The sequence below is a fragment of the Rhinatrema bivittatum genome, chromosome 3, assembly GCF_901001135.1.
Source record: "Rhinatrema bivittatum chromosome 3, aRhiBiv1.1, whole genome shotgun sequence".
Taxonomy (NCBI): Eukaryota; Metazoa; Chordata; class Amphibia; order Gymnophiona; family Rhinatrematidae; genus Rhinatrema; species Rhinatrema bivittatum.
Window position 1 is genome coordinate 392,282,091 of NC_042617.1, and position 26,098 is coordinate 392,308,188.

Genomic DNA, 26,098 nt, shown 5'->3' on the forward strand with positions numbered 1-26,098 from the left:
TGATCATAAACAGACCCTGACATATATGACTAGAAAGGGACACACATGCCACCTTAAGATATGAAAACAGACTCATATCACACAAAGATTATCGTCAATCCACATACTATAGACCTTACAGCCCCTCTAGTTTTAGAACAGAATGACCAACCCCTATCTCAATATTTTCCATAGCGCCCCTCAGAAGCCCCCTCCCCCAACCCCCCCAAATATTACTGATCTTTAGAATCTCGAGAAAAGTCCTTGCCAAGAAAGCTGGCACCCACCAAGACACGTATCATCATAGCCTAGGCTCACAAGAGCTCTGAGGGATCTGATAATATAATTCACAGCCTCCTAAATCCTTTGCTTTCCTTTCCAACTGACGTAACTGTGAACTCTGGGTAAATTTGAGAAAATATAGGTCTTTTATCTTACTCAGACGGTATATCACATTTAGACGATTAACAGCCATAGCAATAAGATGGGGCCTTGGGCTCCCTCCAGGCTGATGCCAATACGCACCGAGCTGCCAGCACAACTTGTTGAATAAACAATTGCATATACTTAGCTTGTTCCACTGGTAGATTCAATAACACATTTTTGGAGGACAGAGGAAATGCTGACTCAGTAATACAATTAATTAAACATATTGACCTCCTTCCAAAAATCCCTAACAACTTTACACTCCCACCACATCTATTTAATAGCTTTTATATACCGTCGTTAAGTGGGACCATCACAACGGTTTACATTTCATACACTGTAACATAATAAATATCAGATTAAAAATACATTGAATAATTACTCAAAAATAAAACCTAATAAAATTATATAAAAATCAATAAGAGTATAAAACATCATTCATAATATAAAATACACAAATACTAAAATCCTAATTACAAAGAAATAAACAACAAATAACTACTCTAAGAATCTCCTTTCTCGGCGGTAAAAGCCTTTGTATATAGCCAGGTTTTCAAATCCTTCTTAAATTGCCTGAGGTCATGCTGAAGTCTGAGTTTCAAGGGCATGGCATTCCAGATTTTTGCCCCTGTGAGTGAGATTGCTCTCTCTCTAACCTGAGTTAGATGTGCTGTTTTTACTGATGGTATCGGTAATAGGCTTTTATTTGTGGATCTTAGATTCCTATGAGGTGTGTGAAGACGGATTGTTGTGTTAAGCCAGTCTGCATGCTCGTAATATATTAATTTGTGTAGTGTACTGAGTATTTTATACTGTATTCGATATTCAATTGGAAGCCAATGTAATTCTGCTAATATTGGTGTGTTGATATGAAAGAATGTTCCCACCTCATCACAGCCTTTCCAACACCGATCTACAACCTCTAAGGAGAACCTATGTAAACATTCTGGAATTAAATACCATCTCAAACACTTTGTAAATATTCTCCATTAAATTGGTGAGATGGAGCATTTTCCTGTGCACAAAAAAATTAAATCTAATTCCTCTTCAGGAAAAACTTCACCCAAATCGTTTTCCCAAGCATTAATATGGGTTGGAGAAACGCTCATTTCTTGGTTCAACGTATATTTTTTTATATTACCACTTTGATCCTATCAGCATTATCACACATGGTCTCTAAAAAAAAAAAAAAAAAAAAGATTTCCCATGACCAGGTCAGCTTTCAAATTCAGTGTACCAAAAAAATTCCTAAGTTGCAAGCAGAGAAGCCCATACTTATTTTTCAATGTTTCAAAATCCATCAATCTCCCATTGGCCCAAATATGCTGTATTTTATGAATCCTACCCTGTTTCCAATGATGAAATGCAATTGAGAAATTGAGAGAAGAAAATATGATGAAATAAAAAAAGAACTATAAAAATACTCCCTAGAGTGGACCAAGTTGCACTTCCACTGTGTCCAAATGTTCAAAGAATTTTGTAAAGAAGGAGGGGGTATTACCCAAAGGTCTCGGATTTCTTTGGTTGCCAGGGCAATGCAGTAATGGGCATTAAACCCAACATTGCCTGCTCTATAGGAACCCATTGTTTTATCTCCCCCCTCTTATGCTAATCCACAACTGCTCATAGTTGCGCTGCTCCATAGTACCAAAAAATATTGGATACCTTCCCCTTATTTCTGGCTGATATAAAACCTTACATGCCATCCTAGGAGGGTATCCTTGCCAAACATACCTCATTATTCTTTGTTTCCACTGTTTCAGCAAATTATTAGAGATCCTAACAGGCAATGTTTGAAACAGATAACAATTTAGGAAGAAGAATCATTTTTACTGCAGCAATTCTACCCAACCAGGAGATATGATACCTGTTCCACTCCTCCAAATCTTTGCTAATAGAAGATCACAAAGGGGGATAGTTAAAATGGAATAAATCCTCTAGCTTCGCCCCGATATTCACTCAGATATTTGAGCTTCTACTTTGCCCATTTAAACAGGAATTTTTTCCTAATGTCATGTTCATTTACTGGCGGAACTGTAATATTTACAATTTCAGATTTATCCCAGTTTATCTTAAATCCTGATACCCTACTAAATTTCTCAAATTCCTCCACTATACCTCCAAAGCAACTACTGGATTTGTAACTGTGAAAAGAATGGCATCCACAAATAGTGACAACTTGGAAGAATAATCACCATTATCAACTCCTGTGACTTTAGGATTGGCCCGTATCACAACAGTAAAGGGCTCTAAAAAGATTGCAAATAATAAAGGGGAGAGAGGGCACCCCTGTCTATTAACCCTACCAACCTGGAAAATATCCGAATAACCCCGATTAATTTTAATATAAGCTTTGGAAGTCTCATAATTTCCGAATCCATTGCACAAAATAACCCCCAAATTTCATCTTCACTAACATTTTGAACAAAAACAGCCAATAAACCATGTCAAAAGCCTTTGCTGTGTCGACAGCCAAAAAAGAAGATGGTATGTTCTCTTTTCTCACCCACCACATAATATCTACAATTTTTCTTACATTATCTATCACCATCTGGCCTGGAATAAAATCTGCCAGGTCAGTGTGAATGATAGAACAGATAACAGAATTTAGACAGTTGGCTAATATTTTTGCCAATACTTTCAAATCAAGATTAAGGAATTGGGCGATAAGACCAGGAAGAGGAATCTCTACCAGGTTTGGCCAAGATGGTAATCCCCACCACATTAGAATCTGGTAAGAGTGAACCATCACTTCTTAAAAAGCTCTTAAAAACATATTTGTCAGAGGTGGAATAAGACAGCCAGAAAAACAATGATAAAATTAGGCAGTGAATCCATCCAACCCAGGAGATTTTCCTATTTTCAAATTCTTAATGGCCTCAGCCACCACCAACTGCGAAATTTCCCTATCCAAGCTAACCTGAAATGATTCTGACAGCATTGGTAAATGAATCTCCTTCAAGTAATTATCTACCCTATCTAGCTCAATTAGGTCATCTGTACTATAAAGATGAGAGTAAAATTGTAGCATTCCTCCATTAGAATCTTTCATTTTAATTTTAACATTATTCTGAACATTACATTTCTTTAGTTTACTGGCAAGCACTTTCCCCAACTATAGTATCAGACTCCAGCTCCATAAGTATATCCCTAACACCAGATCACTGGCCTTTCACTAATGGATTTAAGGTAAGTTTATGTAACTGTTCCAAGCTTAAAATCGGACTCTTCAAAAGATCCCTGGTTTTATCTTTTTTTTTTTTTTTTTTTTTTTAAATGAGGCCCTAGAAATCAATTTTCCTCAGTACCAAATAGCCATTGGACTACCTTCCCCGTTATCATTAAATTTCAAATATTCCTGAATTTCCATTTTCAGATGCTCCACATAATATTCGTCCTCCAACAACGAATCATTTAAATGCCAAAATATTTAAGGTTTGTTTATTTTTATACCGTCATATCGGTAAAACCATCATAACGGTGAACCATAAATTAAGGCATGGAAATACAATATTAATAATAATCAATTCATAAAACAAATAAAATAATCAATGAAGCATCATAAAAGAGCATCATAAGAACTTAAATTTAAACCTTTAAATTAATAAAATACAGGGGAAATAAAAGTAGTAAAATACAAAGTGACAATGTCACTGTGATTCTGTGTAGGCACATTTAAATAAATATTGTTTTAAGTTCTGCTTTAAATTTTTTAATATTAGTTTGCAATCTTATTTCTTCAGGCAAAGAGTTTCACAGTTTTGGGCCTGCTATAGAGATTGCTCATTCGCGAAGTTGACTAAGTTTGGCCGATTTGATTGTAGGTACTGTTAGAAGTCCTTTGTTGGCTGACCATAAGTTTCTCTGCGGGACGTGTAATCGTATCGTTGTGTTCAACCATTCAGTATTTGAGCCATAGACTATACTATGAATTATGCATGCAGTTTTGTACTGTATACGATAAATCAGAGGCAGCCAATGTAATAAGATGAGTATAGGAGTTATATGGTCACCTTCTTTTGTGCCTGTTAAGACACAAGCTGCAGCATTCTGCAGGATTTGCAGAGGTCGGAAGGCATTAAGTGATAATCCTAATAAGAGGGTACTACAGTAGTCTATGTTTGCAAATAGTAGTGCCTGGAGGACTGATTTAAAGTCATTGGGTTCTAACAATGTGTTTATTCCAGGATAGTTCTGAATCGATAGTGACCCCCAAGTCTCTTGCATAGGGGGAAGGTTTAATTTTTGTATCATTATTAAAAACGGAAGTTTTCCCTTTATCATAATTATGAAACTCAATAATTACCCAAACAGGCGAATGATCCGGACATGTGACTGCCTCTATATCTGCTTCTTTAACTCTATTAACCCACCCCTTATCCACCAAAATATAATCAATCCTAGAGTATAGATTGTGATGACTAAAAAAAAAAAAAAATATATAGTTCCTCACTTTCAGGTTGCAAGACCTCCATATGTCAAAATAAATCACACTGATAAATAAGTGAATTTAGTTTATCACATGCCATCTGCGAATCCAAAGCATTTCCCATTAAATTATCAATGGAAGGGTTCTTAGTAAGATTAAAATCACCACCTAATAACAAGCAGCCTTCAACCTTGCCCATTAATATCTTACCCAATGCTTCAAAGAAGGAACCTGGTCCCTATTAGGGGCATATATATTTACAAGCATATATGTCACCCCTCCCTCAGTAATCTGAATGGCTTGCACGCACGTTGTGGAGATTTTAAAATACCCGCAGCCATACAGATATCTGCCTGTACATGCACAAGAAAGACTTTTTGAAAAAGGGACGGGGTCTGGGCGGGTCAGGACAGCGCCATTTCAGGCACTGTCCGGCTGAAGCGTGCGCCAGAAACTATGGATCCATGCAACTTGCTGCTGCTCCAGACTGCGGGTAAGTAACAAAACAAAAAAAAAAACTAGGATAGGCAGCAGGGTTTTAGAAGTCAGGGCTACTAGGGGAATAGGGAGGCAGGTTAGGTAGGGGGTTTAGGAAGTCCTCTCCTTTACAGGGAACAGGGAATAGGGCCGACAGTCGCCACACGCAGGTTATAAAATCCCCCACACCTGTGCGCCAATATAAAATCGAGCGCGCAGGTAGTGGATTTTTATAACATCCGCACGTTGACACGAACGTTATGAAATCGTCACGTCCATGTGCACGTGCCGGAAACTGCACGCACATAGACGCCCACGCAGAAATTTGAAAGTAACCGCCTTAGCCAATAAGATGCCTACCCCAGCATATTTTCCTTTATTTGTACTTTCAGTCAAAAAACTTTGTATATACTTAGAGGATTACATCAAGTACTCAAAACAACTTTTCAGATGTGTCTCTTGCAACAAAACAATCATAACTTGGGTCTTGTCGCGATCTATTCTCAAGGGCCTCTAACTTATCCTGCATTTGCACACATTCTTCTTTAATATCTTTCTGCACGTTCATTTTAATTATAGAATTGGCCTGAGTTTCCACTATTTTCAGTTTCATCGACCCTCCTGCCTAAATCCATCATCTCCTCCTTCAAATCTGCCATCATTTCTAAAATTTCCTTTTTATTATTTTTAAATGTCTTGGCGCAGTTTGCAGAAACAACTCTAAATTCTGCACGGGTCAGAGTATTATTCTCAGAGAGTGTTACTGTGTCATTGTGACTACCTGAGAGTTCAGCATCCGCTTCCATTTCTCCACCAATTTTGGAGTATGAAAATTGGTGAAAGTCCACCAACTTCCTTTTTCCAGCCATCAAATGCACTTTAACAGCACTTAACAGAGCTTTTCCACTCTACCTTGCTGTCGGATGGTCATGATATAGAGAAGATTTGCCCAATCGGGAGAGGAGCTCAAATCCAGGCAACCATCTGCACCAATGACATCACTTCCCGACCTGTAACCTTTTACACCTTTTCTTTTAACCAGGCTGGAATTCCCTTATCACAGTTACAGCCGCTCACTTCTCTCCACTTTAGCTATCAGATGGTCTTCACTTGGAATCTATTCTGCAAGGCATTCACTTGCGTTTACTGTAGCTCCTAAGTACCTAAATTCTCAGCTCACCAGCTCTCAAACATTCCATCTTATCACCTTCATCTATAAATTTTGCCACGATGCAATGCCTTGTAAAAGTCTTCACACACTTGTATATTTTTTACTAGGGATGTGCAGAGACATATATTTTCATTTTGGTTCATTTGTTTCTTAGGTCACCTCCATTCATTTGGTTCATTTCAAACAAAAAAAAAAAAAGTTTCCATTTATTCATTCCATTTGTTTTCATTTCCCATTAAAGTCAACGGGGGAGGCAATGCAGCCTATTTTGAGCTTCAAAATTGGGGTTTTCTAATCAGTTTTAATGAAATTTTTAGTTAGGCATCATCAGAGGGGAAATAAAAATTCAAGGCACCAAGACTGTGTCAAAGTGGCACCAACAGTGGCATAAATAGCCTAAGGCATTGTTTATATAGGTAAAACTACTAGAAAAGGCACGAGTCCTCAAAGGCACCACGAGGAAAACAAAGCAGCTGGAAAATTGGCAATAACATCCCAAGGCTTCAAAAAAGGGGCACCCATAGCAGTGGCATGTACCCCCAAAAGAAACACAAGCAAGGCAAAGTGGCACCAAGAGTGGCATGAACATCCTAAAGTACCATGAAGGGGGAACAAAGCAGAAAAGGTGGCAGAAAAACTCCCAAGCACTTCAGAGGGGCAAAGTAGCACAGAATGGTATGAAGACTCCAAGACACCATGAGAGTTGCAAGGCAGTCTCCCACAGTGACAAAAACACCCTAAGTGTTGAACCTGAGGCAACACAACTGAGTGGTAGCAAGACCCCCAGATAGGTATATTATGGGTAAGAAAGCAAGACAGAGTGGCAGCAAGACCCCCAAGGTATAGCATAAGGGGTATAGATGCAAGGCAGAGAATTAGTAAGACTTCCAAGGTGTAAAACCAGGAGTAAGGCAGCTTCACTTTGACTGGACCTCCATCCTGTCTACTTGCCTACTCTTCCTACCCCCGTCCATCCTAGCTACTAATTCACTCAGAAATTTCTTGGTTGCTATAGGTAACTGTGTCACTGCAGCACTTTTCAATGGGCAATGGACTTGAATGGGAAACAAACAAATGGGAAAAAAAATTTTGTAGAAATTTGTGGGTATTCTCCATTTCAGAGTCCACGAATTAATCAAAACGGTCTCATTTGTTATATTTTACCCATTCATTTCAAATAATGCATATCCCTACTTTTTACATTGTGCTGTCTCAAAAATACAAATAAAAATGCATTAAAAGTAGAAACTTTGCTGATGTTCACAACATACTCTGCACTTTCATCATGAAAATACAATTACAGAAATTACAAGATTACAGCATAAAAAAAACAAAAAATCTTGATTACATAAGTCAAATTAGCCCCAATTCAAAAAAGCGCCTTAACAAGATCCTTAATAAGGTAAATAGAACCTACTGGTAGTAGTTGAGTTGAATTGAATATTCAGCTGTTTCTGTTGTATGGAGTGAATGTGAAGCAAAGGCCAAAGCATGCTGAACCAAGGAGCTGCTGAAAGAAGTCCATGATAATGTTATTCAAAGATACAAATTGGGGGAAAGCTAGAAGAAAATTTCCATATGTTTGAATATCTCCACCATTGTAAAGTGGAAACAGAGCTCAAATCTGTTTGCCCAATCGGGCAACTCTGCTTTCTCCTAGGACAAGCAGGATAGTAGTCCTCACACATGGATGAATCCCTACAGGCTGTTTCCGAATACACTTTGCTTCACATTCACTCCATACACTTTGCTGCAGCAGGAACAGGAAGGCTTGTGAAGACTGATGGAAAGATGGCTAGTGAAAGTACAGGCAGATGCTGGAGGAAAACTTGTTTCAATCTGCCATAGACCTGGGACTGGGAAGAAGATTCATCTTTCAGCAGGACAATGATCCTCAGCACAAAGCAAAAGAAACAAATATGTAACTCAGCAATAAGAAAGGAATGTCCTTGAGCAGCCCAGTCAAAGCCCAGAACTGAATCCAACACAAAATCTGTGGCAAGACTTGAAGACTGCAGTCTACAAACAATCCCCAGCCAACTTGAAAGAGCTTGGGCTATTCTGCTAAGAAGAATGGGCAAAATTGCATCATCCTGCTGTGCAAAGTTGATAGACATTTATCCTAAATGACTCATGTTGCAAAAGAGGCTTCACCAAATATTGTGTCAAGGATTGTGAAGACCTTATGGGGTGGGGGGGGGGTTAATTTCTGTAATTGGTCTTTCATGATGAAAATGTTTAGTATGTTGAATAGATGAGTGAAAAATGTCTACTTCAATGCATTTTGATTTGTATTTTTAGACAGCAGAATATGAAATATGTATAAGGATGTGAAGACTTTTATAAGGCACTGTAAATTCCATTTTTGTTGTAGTAATCTTCAGTCCTCCTATGCAATGTAACCATCTTTCCAGTTCTTTTTCTACTTCTCCTCTGCTCTCTGAATTTAACATAATGTTGTCGGAAAACAACATACACTATGGACCTCCTTCTGGATATCCTTCATTAATGCATCCAGCACAAAATACGAAGAAAAAGGAACTTGAGGCTAATCTTTGCCTCACTCCAACATTTGACTAGCATGCTTACTGCTGTTCCACACACCGATCTCTCTATCCTGGTACATTGTGTTCCCCAGACATAAGTACATCTCAAGCACACCTCATTCTCTCTCATGCACCAACAAATCAGTTCTCAGAGTACCCCCTTGTACACTTTCTCCAGATTAACAAATACCATATGCAAATTCTACTTTTCTTGATAACTAAAAATTTCATTAAAACTGATTAGAAAACCCCAATTTTGAAGCTCAAAATAGGCTGCATTGCCTCCCCCGTTGACTTTAATGGGAAATGAAAACATATGGAATGAATAAATGGAAACTTTTTTTTTTTTTTTTTTTGAAATGAACCAAGCCCTCTGGGGATAGGGAAATACCTATAGTACCTGAATGTAAACCGGTGTGATATCTCAATTGAGATCGAATGTCGGTATATAAAAATAATAAATAAATAAAATAAATGAATGGAGGTGACCTAAGAAACAAATGAACCAAAATGAAAATATTTGTCTCTAGCTTGCTCGTCAATGCAAAATTAGCATCCATGGCTGACTTTTCTTGGCAGAACCTAAACTGATTTTCACTGGTCATTATCATACTCCTTATCCTCTTTGCTATGATCCTCTCCCACAACTTAATCAGGTAACATTATCCCTCTAAGCACAACTCCTTTCCTTTTGAAAATAGCCTGGTGTGTTCTCCCTTCCATTCATTTCTCAATTTTCCTTCTTTCCAAATTGCTCTGTATAACCTTGTTAATTCTTCCAATCCCTTCATTTCCTTCAGTGCCAAAATTGCCACTTTATCTGGACCTGGGGATTTTCTTTGCTTTGTCTTCATCACCTCTACAATTTCTCCTTATTTATTCCCTCAGTTATCATTTTCTGAGTGCCCTGCTAGTAGTTCTTTTCATGGGTTCTCATCATTCAACAGCTCAAAATATTTCAGCATTACTGTTTTATTTTGTTTTCAATTTTAAATAATTTGCCTTCATTATCCTTGAAGAAAGTCAACAGGTCAAAATCTTTCTTCCCTTCACTGGCTCTTGTTATTGTATATGGCAACTTCTCCACTTCCCTACAGTCCAACTTACAGTACAATTGTATATATACCATCAAATTTCATTCTATTTTTTAGCTTTAAAATTTAGGTCTGCTACACAGATTAACAAGCCATGTCTACAGATTAACAGTATTTCCTCATTTTGTATAAATTATCTTTATCCAAAGCTGTATGGCATGACAAGGGAATAAACGCATTAAAGTTAGATATCTAGCACTTTACTACTTGAATACAGGAAACAGACCCATACCCTTAATTTAAAAAAAGGCTTTCAAACAGCAAAACTGACCTCAGCACAAGTATTTCAGATAATGTTAAACTGTAAGTCCAAATAACCAGCTTCCAAGCAGTGTGTAAGAGTTCCATCTTGTGGAGAAGATCTGCATAGCATATATAATGAAAACTCCAAATACACAGTTTTCTATATATTCACTGCACAAATTCCTATTTTAAAAAATATCTACTAGACAGATCCTTTTGAACTAATTTAGAAAAGAATCAGAGTCACTTACTCAGAAGATAGGAGCAATTTTGTAAAAATAAAAAACACTATGAAGCTTCAGATGTAGAGTTGGACCTTGACTAATGAGATTCTCGTCTTATTTCTAGTGGTACTATGTACCAAGCTTCACATGGGTAGTATAGAATTAAGGTACAATGTTCTTATGCAATATCACTTCTTTTTCTACTTTTTCAGCTTTCTTAGAATGAGTAGATAATAGTAAGGCATGACATACAAAAAGAGACCTCATGAATTAGCCATTCCCTTGGATAAAGCAGTTGCTTACCTGTAACAGGTGTTCTTGTAAGACAGCAAGATGTTAGTCCTCACACATGGATAACATCATCAGATGGAGCCCAGCATGGAAAACATATGTCAAAGTTTCTAGAAACTTTAACTGGCACACTGAGCATGCCCAGCATGCCACTATCCACGTATCCATGCGGGGTCCCCCTTCAGTCTCGTAACACAGAATTACACAAAACTAAAACAGAGAAAAAACACAACTCTGCGGGGTGGCGGGTGGGTTTCATGAGGAACAACATCCTGCTGTCCTAGAGAACACGTTACAGGTAAGCAACTCTGCTTTCTCCTAGGACAAGCAGGATAGTAGTCCTCACACATGGATGAATCCCTACAGGCTGTTTCCGAATACAAGCAAGACCAACACGTACCCAACCAGGTGCCAACGGGCACAACAGAGATGCTGCTGGAAACAGCGGGAAATGGCCTGAACACGAAAAAGGGCCCTAGGCAGGAAGATTGGGTTCTACAGCTGAAAGAGATTCCAGAGGACAGACTGGCCAAAGCTGCTATCGTGTCTGCCATCCCTGTTCAAGCAGTAGTGAGCAGCAAAAGTTTGGAGGGAAACCCATGTCACAGCCTTGCAGATCTCAGACATGGGGACCACCGAAGCCACCATAGCTCTGACAGGATGAGCCCTGGCATGGCCCCCAAGCTGCAATCCCGTTTGCACAAAGCAGAAGGAGATGCAATCCGCCAGCCAGTTAGGCAGGGTTTGCTTAGCGACTGCAATTCCCAATCTGTTTTTATCGAACGAGATGAAGTGCTGTGTGGACTGCTTGTGGCCTGCTGTCCTGTTGCGTCCATCGGACTCAGACGGCTTCATCCCAAATGCCTCACCTCAATATTCGCTTTCTCCAGCAGCCTCGGGAAAATGGCGACCGCCGCATCTACTTGCTGCACTCCCCGGCATCCCCTGAACGGCTATGGCAAGGCATTGCCCCATGAGTCACCTGAGGGCCTCCTAGGATGCGCGCGCACTACCCACGTCTTTATTCCGAAACTGGCGCGAACCTCGGGGGCGTCCCCCTCGAGTGACGTCACAACATCCGGGTATTTAGGTTGCCCATTTGCTGACTGACTGAGTTAGCAAGGATTGGATTCGTCCGGTCCAAGCTGCTCTGCCGCTTCTTGCTGCTGCTGGAAGCTCTTTCTACCCTCCGGGGTTCTACTAACTTGGGTACCCGCTCCTCGGGGGCCCTATGCTTCTTTCCAGGTACCTATCCAGTATCCAGGTACTTGCTCCTCGAGAGCCTGAGTTGTCTATCATGGTGCCTCTACTATTACTTCTACCTGCTGGGAACTCCACCATTACAGCTACAAGAGTGTGAGTAATCTAACATCTACCAATCTGTCTCACCTCATTGGAAACCTGCATCGGAGCTCCCTATACCACCATTGTGGGACGGGTCTCCTCAGCCGAGGACCCAAGACTGCTGCAGGAATCTACTCACTACTGCCACCTCTGGTGAACTCTACAAGCTGTACAATAAAAACTCTCTCTGTGTTTGTGCGGAGCTTCTCCCCGTGGCAGTGGCCATCACTGCAGCACTTAAGAATCCAAACACCTCAAAACCATAACAGATTGCTAACTCCATGGATTCGTCTCAGCTCACCGCATTGCAGGACATTCCAGGCCTGTCCCAGCAAATCTCCGAACAACAGAACTCGCTGGATAGCTTGACTGCGGCCTTTAATCTACTGCACTCACAGATGAACGCCTCTACTACCCCAGGTAAAGAAGAAACACCGCCAGAAGTGACGCTTAAGACTGTTGTACCCCTCTCCACTCCTACATGCTTCTCAGGGGAAGCTTGGAGATGTAGAGGATTCATCAACATGCATTTTGCCCTGCAACCTAACCATTCTCCTACAGGGTATGCCAAGACTACATATATCCTGTCTTATCTGGACGGAAGAGCACTGGCTTGGGCTTCTCTGCTATGGGAGCGCGATGACCCCATCCTGAAGGATCTTACCAGGTTTTTAGAACTGTTCAAATCTGTGTTTGATGACCCTGCCCGGTACACTACCACAGGATCTACATTGGTTCATCTGAAGCAAGGTAATAAACATTTACCAGACTTCGCCATAGAATTCAAGACTTTGGCTTCAGAGTTAAATTGGGTCTCGAGATGCTTGAAGACACTCTTCTGTGAAGGCCTGAACTCCCGGCTCGAGAAATGCCCGAGACCTTGGAGGACCTGATGAAGTTGGCCACAAGGATTGATCACCGACTTCGGGATAAGGTTCAAGCGGTCAAGAGTTCCAGGAGACCTAGCCAGGGAGAAATCCGAGTCAAGACCATATCTAAGCCTACTCAGTCTAATCCTGTTGCTGGCGAGGAAGAACCAATGCAACTAGGCCGCAGTCACCTGACTTCTAAAGAGAGAACAACACGAAAAAGATTAGGCTTCTGCATGTATTGTGGACAAGCTGGCCATGCTGTACAAACATGCCCAATCTGTCCGGAAAACTAGCAAACCTAAGTCCTGTGGAAGGACTCTTCTTAGGTCTAACTGCACCCTCTCCTCCACTCTCTCTTCCAGTCTCCTTGATATGTGGACCACTTGAATTTCAGACTCTTGCCCTAGTGGACTCAGAGTCAGGAGGAAACTTTATACTAAAACGTCTCGTGGAACATCTGCGGATCCCCACCACTACCATGACGTCTCCGCAACCACTATCCTCTATCCATGGAGAGCCTTTACCGGGTGAAGTAACTACTTACAGAACCAGTAAGTTTAAGGACAGGCGCTCTCCATACAGAGACTATTTCCTTCTTTGTGCTAGAGAAGGCTATGCACCCCCTAGTACCTGGGTTACCGTGGCTGCAAAAGCACATGCCTCAATTCAACTGAGCTACTCTGGAGCTTTCACATTGGGGTCCAGATTGTCATGGCAAGTGCCTGAAGGAAGTCTCTCCTATACCCTGCATGCCAATGACCCTGTTGTTGCCTGGGCTGCCACCTCAATACGCATCTTTTCAAGATGTATTTTCTAAAGAAGCTGCTGATTGTCTACCTCCACACAGATCCTACGACTGTGCTATCAACTTGAAATTGAATACTGATCCACCGAAGGGAAGGGAAGGGAAGGGAAGGGTCTACCCCACCCACCCCCCACCCCCGTGGTAGAAAATAAAGCAATGTCTGAATACATTCCAAGAAAATCTTCAAAAGGGTTTCATAAGGCCATCCAAGTCTCCTGCTGGGGCAGGTTTCTTCTTTGTGGGGAAGAAGGATGGAACCTTACGTCCATGCATTGATTATCATGGTCTAAACGAGATCACGGTCAAAGACCGCTATCCCTTACCTCTCATCTCAGAGCTATTTTCAGACTACAGGGAGCCAACATCTTCTCCAAGCTTGATCTTAAAGGAGCATACAACCTTGTTCGTATTTGTTCAGGCGACGAATGGAAGATAGCGTTTAATATCAGGGATGGACACTGAGTACTCATTGATGCCCTTTGGCTTGTGCAATGCCCCAGCTGTCTTCCAAAACATGATGAACGGCATCCTGCGTGACCTACTCTACCAATGTGTCGTGTAAACCTAGACGACATCCTGATATTCTCTCAAGACCTGAATACTCATAAGGAGGATGTCAAGAGGGATTTAAAGAGACTGCGGGAGAATTGTCTATATGCAAAACTGTCCAAATGCGAATTCCACAAGGAATCTGTACCTTTCTTAGGGTACATAGTGTCTAACAAAAGGTTCCAGATGGATCCTCAAAAGCTGGAAAGCATTCAGAAATGGACTCAACCCACTGGTCTAAAAGCTCTTAGACAATTTCTGGGATTCACTAATTATTACAGAACCTTCATAAAGAATTACTCCTCACTAACTGTGCCATTAACAGCTCTGACAAAGAAAGGTGCCAATGTTGCCAATTGGTCTATTGAGGCTGTCACTGCATTCCAAAAACTGAAGGATGCTTTCTCTACTAAGCCATGTCTCCATCATCCGGATCCTGCACGCCCCTTCATCATGGAGGTTGACGCCTCAGATGTTGGCGTAAGGGCTGTGCTAAGTCAGACCTGTGACTCCAAGATCCTACGTCCATGTTCCTTTTTCTCCAGACGCTTCATGCCGGCAGAAAGAAATAACGGCATTGGAGATAAAGAGCTACTGGCGATAAAGATGGCGTTTGAGGAGTGGCGTCCCTGGCTTGAAGGCGCTCAACATCAAATCACAGTTTTTACAGACTATAAAAACCTAGAATATCTTCGTCATGACCAGCGCCTCAACCATAGACAGGCGAGATGGTCCCTGTTCTTTAACAGGTTTGATTTAGTCTTGAAATACCAACCTGGAGATAAAAACATCAGAGGGGATGCTCTCTCTCGCTCCTTCATATCTGAAGACGTACCTGATGCTCCGCAACACATCATTGACCCAGAGAGAGTCATTCTTTCTGCTACTCACCCTGTGCCCTCGGGCAAAACAATTGTGCCTAACAACCTCTGGAAGAAACTACTAGCATAGGCTCACGCCTCTAAATTGGCTGGACATCCCAGTCAATGGAGAACTCTGGCGAGGCTACAACAATACTACTGGTGGCCGCTATGAAAGAAGACGAGTTTGCCTACGTGGCGGCCTGTGCCAACTGTGCCAGACAGAAACCTCCACCCGGACGTCCTTGGGGCCAGCTTCAACCACTGCCAGTGCCAGACGAACCGTGGACGCACATCGCCATGGACTTTGTGGTGGACTTACCATTCTCTGGGGGCAACAATACCATCTGGGTAACAGTGGATCATTTCTCAAAGATGGCTCACTTTGTGGCGCTTCCTGGCTTACCAACTGCTAGTGAACTTGCAAAGCTTTTCATCAGCCACATTTTCTGCCTGCACAGTGTGCCTAAATACATCGTCTCAGATAGAGGTGTACAATTCACAGGCAAATTCTGGAAGGCTTTGTGCAAGAAGTTTGATATCACTCCCAACTTCACTTCATCTTACCATCCTCAATCAAATGGCCAAACAGAGTATGAACCGTACCCTCAAGCAGTTCCTCCGTGCCTACGTTAATTCATGTCAGAATGACTGGGCTGAACTGTTACCATGGGCCGAGTTTTCCATCAACTCCCACCCAGCAACATCTACTGGATCAACACCATTCGAAGTGGTATATGGACGACTACCTTCACCACCTTTTCCACTTCTGCTGTCAGTGTCGCCCCGGCAGCTCAAGCCACTGCCGATGAGATTCAACAACTTTGTAGGAAGACCAAGGAGATGCTATTAAAGCTGGAATCTGAGCTAAAAGGGGCTATGACGCTCATCACTGTAAGGCTCCTGACTTCAAGCCTGGTTATAAAGTCTGGCTGTCTACAAAACACCTTAGACTTAAGCTACCATCAGCTCGCTTCGCTCCACGCTATGTCGGATCATTTCCCATCCTCCGACATCTTGGCAACCTCTCATACAGTCTCAGACTTCCCCCAGCAATGAAGATCCATAACATGTTTCACGTCTCTCTACTGAAACCGCTCATTCTCAACAAATTCAGCACCAAGACATCAGATCCACCTCCTGTTGATGCAGAAGAGAACATCAAGCACAAAGTGGATGCAATACTTGATATAAGGAAGAAAGGCAGAGTTTGGGAATACCTCCTGTCATGGGAGGGCTATGGACCAGAAAATAACTCATGGGAACCTATGGCTAATATCATGGACAAAGAGATGCTGAATCAGTATCACCGATCTCATCCTCGGAAACCAAAACCAGGTAGGGGGTCTGGAGGAGGCCCTTTGAAGGGGGGTACTGTTGTGTCCATCGGACTCAAACGGTTTCGTCCCACATGCCTCACCTCAATATTCGCTTTCTCCACCAGCCTCGGGAAAATGGCGACTGCCGCATCTGCTTGCCGCACTCCACGGCGTCCCCGGAAAATCTATGGCAAGGCATTCCACCATTATTCACCTGAGGGCCTCCTAGGGTATGCGTGTGCTACCCACGTCTTTACTCCAACATTGGCGCGAACCTCGGGGGCGTCCCCCTCCTAGTGACGTCACAACATCCGGGTATTTAGGCTGCCCATTTGCTGACTGACTTTGAGTTAGCAAGGATTGGATTCGTCCGGTCTAAGCTGCTCTGCCGCTTCTTGCTGCTGCTGGAAGCTCTTTCTACCCTCCGGGGTTCTATTAACTTGGGTACCTGCTCCTCGGGGGCCCTATGCTTCTTTCCAAGTGCCTATCCAGTATCCAGGTACTCGCTCCTCGAGGGCCTGAGTTGTCTATCATGGTGCCTGCTATTATTACTTCTACCTGCTGGGAACTCCACCATTACAGCTTTGTGAGTAATTTAACATCTACTCGTCTGTCTCACCTACAGCTCCTCATTGGAAACCTGCATCGGAGCTCCCTATACCACCATTGTGGGACGGGTCTCCTTAGCTGAGGACCCAAGACTGCTGCAGGAATCTACTCACTACTGCCACCTCTGGTGAACTCTACAAGCTGTACAATAAAAACTCTCTCTGTGTTTGTGCATCTGAGTCTAGCCCAGTACTGCAGTTCCCCACGGGCCTCCTCCCCGTGGGAGTGGCCATTACTGCAGCACCTAAGAATCCACTAAACACCTCAAAACCATAACACTGTCCGCTCCAGGTAGAAGGCCAAGGCTCTCTTGCAATCCAAGTTGTGCACTGCCCATTCGCCCTGTGCGAATGAGGCCTGAGAAAAGAGGTGGACAGGACGATTGACTGGTTCAGATGGAACGCCATCACCACCTTAATGCAGGAATTTAGGGTGTGTACAGAGAACCACCCTATCATGAATGAACTTTGTGTATAGTGAATACATCACCAATGCCTGAAGCTCACTAAACCTGCGCGCCAAAGTGACCATGACCAGGAACATGACCTTTCAGGTCAGGTACTTCAGGTCACAGATGTGCAGTGGCTCAAAAGAATCCTTCATGAGTTGAGCCAACATAACATTAAGGTCCCGGCACACAGCAGGGGTACACAGAGGAGGCTTTAACTGAAGAAGACCCCGCATAAAGCACCCCACTATGGATTGCACAGAGATGGGTGAACCATCACTCCCCTGATGGTAGGCACCAATGGCACTCAGGTGTATCCCGACTGAGTTGGTTTTTAAGTCAGCATCGACAAGTGCAGCAGATAGTCAAGCAGTTTCGGTGTAAAGCAAGAGAACATGTCCAACCCGTTACTCACGCCACACGGCACACCTCCTCCACTTCAGGCCATAAGTCTTCCTGGTGGAAGGCTTCCTGTAGGCTACCAGGACCCAAGAAACATCCTCCAACAGGACAAGGGGATACAAGATTAGCCTCTAAACATCCAGGCCATTAGGGACAATGCCCTGAGGTTGGGATGGTGCAGCCTGCCCAGATCCTGCATGACAAGATGCAAGGAGGTCCCCAGACTGATCGGTTCCCTGACAGCGAGATCCCGCAGGAGTGGGAATCAAATCTGCCTCGGCCAATGAAGGGTTATGAGGATCATGTTTCCCTTGACCTGCCAGAGCTTCAGGAGAGTCTTCAACACTTGAAGCAGAAGATATGAATACAGGAGGCCCCTGTCCCAATGGCAGCAAAGGAGTCTGTGGCTTCTTGAAGATGTCATGTATGGGAACATCTACCACTTCCTTAGGGGCATCAACGAACTGGAGAACCTCCAGAATCTTGTGCCTGGCATCCTCTTCCATCAGAAGCTGGAATGGAATGGTTTCTGCCATGGCCTGGATGAATCCTGCAAAGATTATGTCCTCAGGCGGGGTTCGGCACCGCTCCTCTGGAGGAGACTGGTCTGAGGGAAGATCCCTGGAGTCATCGGACAAGGATTCTGAGGTATCACCCCCTCATGGATCATACGGGGCACCTTCTTCACTGAGACACCAGTGGAGGGTCCCTGCCCAGGCCCTTCGGTTTGGGCACAAAGGACACCTCAGGCACCAAGGCCCCCGAAGGACCCGGAACTAGACAAGGAATACTGGTCATGGAACCAAGGGCCTCTGCAGTGCCGCGGGCTGTGCCGGGCCCTCCTCCTCAGAGGAACCCACTATTCTTTTTCCTCTTGGTCCAATCCTTACCAGAATCCAACTAACCCTGCCTCTGTGTTTCGTCCCACGTCTATATTTTAATCTGATGCCACTTGCCCACTGCTACAGCTTTCCTCTTTTTTGCACTGGCCAACAGGAAAGCAGCAGCATATCTTCTTCTTCTGGCATGTGTGGGCCAATGCTGTGTCTTCCTACCCCCGGCCTGTGTAGGTTGGAATAGTGTTAAGAGCTTTGCATTAAGGACCCACTGTTATGTAGGGCCCTGGGCAGCTGCCCCTTTTGCTCACAGGTAAAAGCAGCCCTATGTGTTTCCAATGTATTTCAAAGGCAAGAAGTAATGCCATTGTAAACTCCACTTTTATACATTATTCTACGTTAATTTTGAAACACACAAAGAACTTGGTTCACAAACAGATCTCAAAAGGACACAGGTGATACAGAAACACGTGCATGTGCTTATTCACTGCAGTACATACCCAGAATGCTTTCATATAAAAGATATATCAGCAAGAAAATGCATCTTTCTTTATATTATGTAACCGCTCACGGGTGGAGTTCTGCTGCTGGAGCTTCCTCAGGTGGTTCTTTGCTGCAGTATCCTGATGTCTCACGATGTCTGGATGTGGCTTTAAGCAAAGGTGAGTCCATACACACTCAGGTTGTAAGCAGAATTGTTCAGAAAAGCCGTAGGCTTCCCAAAAATAAAATCTAGCCAGGTGGTGCCCGCAACCTATACCCCAGCCTACATTAGCACTGGCCTTGAACACAGTTCCAGGAGTTTGACCTTATCCAGAACCAACAGCCCCTTCACATTCGTGCCCTCCAACAATGCCTGTCTCTGCACCATGGCCTACACCAGAAAAGGCTTTTAAACCACGGCGCTAAAGCTGGGCTCAGTCCTGGCCCAACGGTTCCTCCAAAACAGACTTCAGTTCCACCTGTGCCCATTCCAACCCCATTGTTTATAATAGCCAAATCCTCAAATGCAGTTCCCTGAAGCTTTGCCTTCTTTTTAGGGGTCTAATTCAGTTACTATCCCAGCAGCACCCTTCCCTTCCCCAGTTCCCTCCTCCGCCTGCCACTCCCACCAGTCTCGTATATGTGGCTGCTCTCTCTAAAATGAGCCCAGCACCTACCATATTTTTCGCTCCATAAGATGCAACTAGGATTCAGAGGGGGGATATTAAAAAAAAAAAAAAAATTTGTGCTAAACCGGCTCTGTCCCCGGGCATCTGTACGTTTTATGAAGCAAATTAGGGAGTGCATAACATTTTTTTTTTGTCCCCATTTTGTTTTCAGGTCTGGGAGGGCCATTTCGGTCCACTCCCCAGATCAGAAAACGTATATCTTTCTCTTTCTGTGGGAACACCCCCCTCAAAAAAAAAAAAAACCCATCCCAACCATTTAAATTAATTAACAACCCCCCATTCTCCTGACCCCCCCCCCAAGACCTTCCAAATTAATTAACTACAACTCCCCACCCTCCTGAAACCACCCCCCCCCCCCCCCCCCACCAAGACCTGCCAAATGTCCCTGGTGGTCCAGCAGGGGTCCGCGAGTGATCTCCTGCACTTGGGCCGTCAGCTGCTAGTAATCAAAATGGCACCAACAGACCTTTGCCCTTACTATGTCACAGGGGCTACCGGTGCCATTGGTCGGCCCCAGTGACAAAGTAAGGGCAAAGGGCCATCGGCGCCATTTTGATTACTGGTAGCCGACGGCCCAAGTGCAGGAGATTGCTCCCGGATCACGCCTAGACTCCCGCTGGACCACCAGGGACTTTTGGCAGGTCTTGGGGGGGAGGGGGGTCAGGAGGGTGGGGGGTTGTAGTTAGATTTTTAGTTTTTTTATATATTCGCTCCATAAGACGCACAGACATTTCCCTCCACTTTTGGAGGAAAAAAAAAAGTGTGTCTTCTGGAGCGAAAAATACGGTAGTTCCTGGCCTTGCTCAACTTACTCTCCCTTCAGTCTCTTTGCCCTCTAGGAGTTGTAGTCCTCCCCTCCCCCGGCTGAGCTTCTTTCTAACTCCGCCCTCATCTGCATTTCCATTCCTTTACAGCTGTCGTAATGGGACATATCTCTCATTATAAAAATTAAAGTGGTGGAAAAATACTGAAAACATTGAGCAGCAAATCTTTTAGGAACCAGGAGAAAATATTTTTGTTACTCAATTTCTATATTTTTCTTTTCTCACTCCAATTCTTTGGTTTTGATTTTTTTTTTGTTTGTTTTGTTCCCCTCACTCCAGGCTCTCCTTTCCCTGTTTCTAGTCCCCCCACCCCACAACTTTCTCTCCCTCTCAGCAGCCCAATTTCCCTTGCCATGTAACCTCACATCCCAAATACCAGGCCAGAAATAGCAGAGCCATACTTTCTTCACCACAGCTCAGCAGCAAGGGATCCAAATCAGACCATAGCAGTCATCTTCAGGGGTCCACTTAACTGTAAATCAGCCTCTTAATGTTTTCATTAGCTTCTGTGGTCTCTCTATTGTTCCAGTGGATCAATGAACAGGTTCACCATACCCTACAGCTGCTGCACCAAAGTCCTCATTGTCACCTAAAGATTCAGCACTATCTCTACCAACATCATTAGCTCTAGCACTTAGGCTAAGTGTGGGCACCCTTTTATCCTCGAAAACATGCAGCCAGTATGCAATTTTCTTTTTATTTCCTATCATGCTTCAGTAGTATTTGTCTGGCTGAGTTTTAGTCTAGATATTATGCAACAGAGAGTCACTACGTCAAGGTATTCAGCAAGACTTGGTGAGAGACACTTCCTCCATTTATTCCATCTAATTACTCTCTCACCTCTAGAATCCCACCCTCCACCCAGCAGCAAGGGGTCCAAATCAAACCACAGGAGTCACATCTCCTGGAACAAAGCAGACCTTCTCGGTGGCCTGGTGGCAGGGCCAAACAGGATCATAGCAGCGCCTCCTTTTCCACTGCTTAGCACCAGGCTCAAGGTTTTTCCACCCCTGCATGGCTCACCATTAAAAGGATTCCTCACATTCTGCATACTCTCCTTTTCATTCTGGACTGCTATTTTAATGATCAGGAAATGCATTTAGAAACTCCTCCCATTGAACCACATCCATCACTACAAATCTAAGTAAACCACGGCATTGCAGTGCTGAGCCTTCTAAGAACTTCCCACAGCCATCATGCTAATGCATATAAACCTGCTGAAGACTGAGCAACAGAAAGATTTCTTCAGAAAAATGTAAAATACCTAAGAAATAGACAGAATGAAACCAATGAACAATATCAAACGTATTCAACAGAGCCAAGAGACTAATCTGATGCTCATGCTTTAAACATAGTGGTGCAGTAGTCACATTTCACCAGAAGAGGGCAGAAGTGAACTATAAAGTTCAGTTTGATCATAGCTTCATTACAAAAGCAGGATGACCACTCTTATGGTCATTTTTCAAAATTTCCTTAAATGTCTCGCAATGCTTTTTTAATTGAAAATGTGTCCTCCTATACTCTAAAACAGTGAATCAAACAGGGGAAGCATTACTAATCAACAGAACCTGTGTGAAAGGTAGTACCTGGCATCCTAACAGCAAACCCACCCTATCTCTATTGATGCTTAGCTAGGGCACTTCTTATTGCCCTACACATACAGTCGAGATGCCTTTAGAAAGAGTAAAATGATAATCTGGCCAAAAAAAGTGACAAGAAAAGAAAAGAGAACAACAGAAACAACAACAACAAAAAACAAAGGACTGTGTAGAGGACATTACAGTAGCTGCTGGAAAAGCTGGTCGGCGAGCTGTATATGCAGGTTCCTCTGTCATTCGGTCAGCACAAGGCCCGGAATCTCCTCTCCAGGAGCACAAAGAGCACCTGGGTACCCCTAGTGGGCCAATAATTTGGCAACTCTTCAAACAGATATTTAGCATCGCTTACAGATTGGCACTTTGGTCAGTTGACTGCAGGAGAAGAAAATAAACAAATGTGCAGGGCTGCAGATCCCAGGAGCACAGAGAAAGATCCCCTTCTCAGGCAAAAAAATTACATTTAAAAACAAAATTGCTTCTGTGCTTCTTTTTGCAGGTTTCCACTTGTTTCTCATTTCTCCACAGTGTATTCCTCAGGTTTATATTTCTAGGTCTTAGGCAATGATGCTTCATCTCCATTTTTTCATGAAATGATTTGGTCAGTCATTAGCGTTAAAATGCCATATTTTTTTTTTTAAATTGCACATTTTGCAAAGAACATTCTTAAAAAGTACCAATATCGCTTTTCTATATTAATGGCATTTTCCACTCACTCAGCTACTTAATCCCAGATACAGGGAATCACATCAGATGCACTGAAATATGAGACCAAAATAGATCTGCTTCTCAAACAACTCTTGAGAAAATATTGTACATATCAAAACAGTTTATAGCTTACTCTGAGCTACACATTCAGTTATGAGACCAATTAATAATAAACCTTTCTACATGCTCAGGTGCAGGACTTGTCTGAAACAGGCAATGGTAAGGGTCTCCATTCACTTACCCAGGTAATCATGGAATGCAGGCGAACACAAGAATGCAACCTGCGGATTTTGATACCTAGTTATCTCAAACAGGGAATAACACTGAAAAGACTTGCTTTGTGATGGGTTTTCTAGCATAGTCAGAAATGGGTCCCCTATCGACAAAGGCTATCTCTTCACTGGAAGAGCTCACTAAAATGGATTCTGTGAAAAGAAGCAGACACCTAAAAACAAACAGAATTAGCTGACAAATGTACTCAGGAAGAACAGGTGCATTTTATCAGTTTTCCTGTATATTGCATTTTAGCCCCTCAGACTTCAAAGTATTGCCCCCTCCAGCCTCAGTTCCTTACTGAAATTCCCAAGTACAGCTTTAACTTCTCTCAGCAGTTATTATCTGATCTCGTGCCAGTTCATTGCCCGAATTTAAGCATGAGACGCAGAAACATGTAAAAAGATGACTGAATGCAAGAATGCTTTCCAGAGACAACCGATTTATAAATTTTTATGGAAATTAATTTATGGAATTTATATTCCATCTTTCAGGTACTTCAAAATGGATTACATTCAGATATTGTAGGTATGTCCCTATTCTCTGAGAGCTTAAAATATAAGTTTGTACCTGAGGTAATGGAAGATGAAGCGACTTGCCCAAGATAACAAGCAGTGGCATCAGGATTTGAACCCTAGCTTTCCTGGTTCACAACAGTAGCCAAGGTCAATGATGCCGTAATATGCTAGTTATATGCCAGCCCTAAGCAGCCTGCAGAGAAGGAGAGGAGTGATCCTGAGGTGGACAGAGCACAGAGCTGAGCAGAGAAAAGCTACTCTGCTCCCTAAACCAACTCCCTACCTTCCCTTTTTGTCCCTTGAAGAGAACAGTGGGGAAGAACATAAGAAATTGCCATGAAAGGGTCAGACCAAGGGTCCATCAAGCCCAGCATCCTGTTTCCAACAGTGGCCAATCCAGGCCACAAGAACCTGGCAATTACCCAAACACTAAGAAGATTCCATGCTACTGATGCAATTAATAGCAGTGGCTATTCGCTAAGTAAATTTGATTAATAGCCATTAATGGACTTCTCCTCCAAGAACTTATGCAAACCTTTTTTGAACCCAGCTACACTAACTGCACTAATCACATCCTCTGGCAACAAATTCCAGAGCTTTATTGTGCGTTGAATGAAAAATAATTTTCTCCGATTAGTCTTAAATGTGCTACTTGCTAACTTCATGGAATGCCCCCTAGTTCTTCTATTATTCAAAAGTGTAAATAACCGATTCACATCTACTCGTTCAAGACCTCTCATGATCTTAAAGACCTCTATCATATCCCCCCTCAGCCGTCTCTTCTCCAAGATGAACAGCCCTAACCTCTTCAGCCTTTCCTCATAGGGAAGCTGTTCCATCCCCTTTATCATTTTGGTTGCCCTTCTCTGTACCTTCTCCATCGCAACTATATCTTTTTTGAGATGCGGCGAACAGAATTGTACACAGTATTCAAGGTGAAGTCTCACCATGGAGCGATATAGAGGCATTATGATATTTTCTGGGGGTTTTTTTTTAAATTTACTCTTTATTGAAATATTTATTCAATTATATACAACATCACATTTCTGTGCATAACATAGGCAATTCAGTGTGAAAGAAATAAACAATTTACATTCATACTTAACCATATACTTCAACCTTCACAATGAAAACAATAATGGTTGGAGGCCTGACAAAATTATACTCAAATCAAATATTAGGCTTCAGGGGAAGGGGTTGCTAATTCTATATTATTGGACTGTACTATTGCTGGTATAGGTGTTCCTAGGTTAACCTCACTTTTATCCCTTAAAAAAATTTCGAGGTGTGAAGGTTCCATAAAAATATATTTTTTCCCCTGAAAATTTATAAAACACTTGCTCGGATATTTCAAATAAAAGGTTGCACCTAATTCCACGGTTTTATTTTTCAGAAGTAAAAATTTCTTTCTCCTTGCCTGGGTAGGCCTGGATACATCTGGAAATAAAAAAAACCTTCTGCCCACAGAATGGAATATCTTTATTTTTAAAGAATTTCTCTAATATAAATTCTTTATCCCTTTCCAGTACAAATGATACAAATAATGTTGCTCTTTTATTAATTATATCGATGGATTCCTCCAAAAAGGTAGAGACACCCAAGGTGTCCTCTGCCTCCCTCCCATTTGCATTACCAACTGGGACCGGAAAATAATATATTTTAGAAATTAAGGGAATTTCTTCACAAGCCAAATTCTCCCTTAAATACTTCTGGAACATCTCATAAGGTGCAAGCAATCTAGTAATAGGGAAATTCACAAAACGCAAATTCCTAATTCTTATAATGTTTTCTATATTTTCCAGCTCATTATGCAGCAATACATTATCAGATGTATGTAAATTTTCCATTAATTTAACATTTTGCAATTCCAAATTTGTATTTTCCATTAATATTTCTACTTCCCTCAATTTCTTTCCTTGTTCTTGTATGGCAACTTTATTCCCATTCACAACAGCTGAAAGGGAAGAATTCATCATGGAAACGTTAGAGTCCACCTTTAACAGCATCCTCCACAGATCTCCCATGGTAATTTTAGATTCGTCCACGGTATTTGACCGTAGGCTATCTATTTTAATTGTTAAAGA

At 42.5% G+C, this 26,098-nt stretch overlaps 1 protein-coding gene across 5 annotated transcripts in view; it reads right to left on the reverse strand.

Annotated features, from left to right (window-relative positions):
• The window catches only part of SMAP1 (small ArfGAP 1), a 656,078-nt gene that overhangs the window by 566,270 nt on the left and 63,710 nt on the right, over positions 1–26,098 (reverse strand). The gene's annotated exons all lie outside the window — the stretch shown is intronic.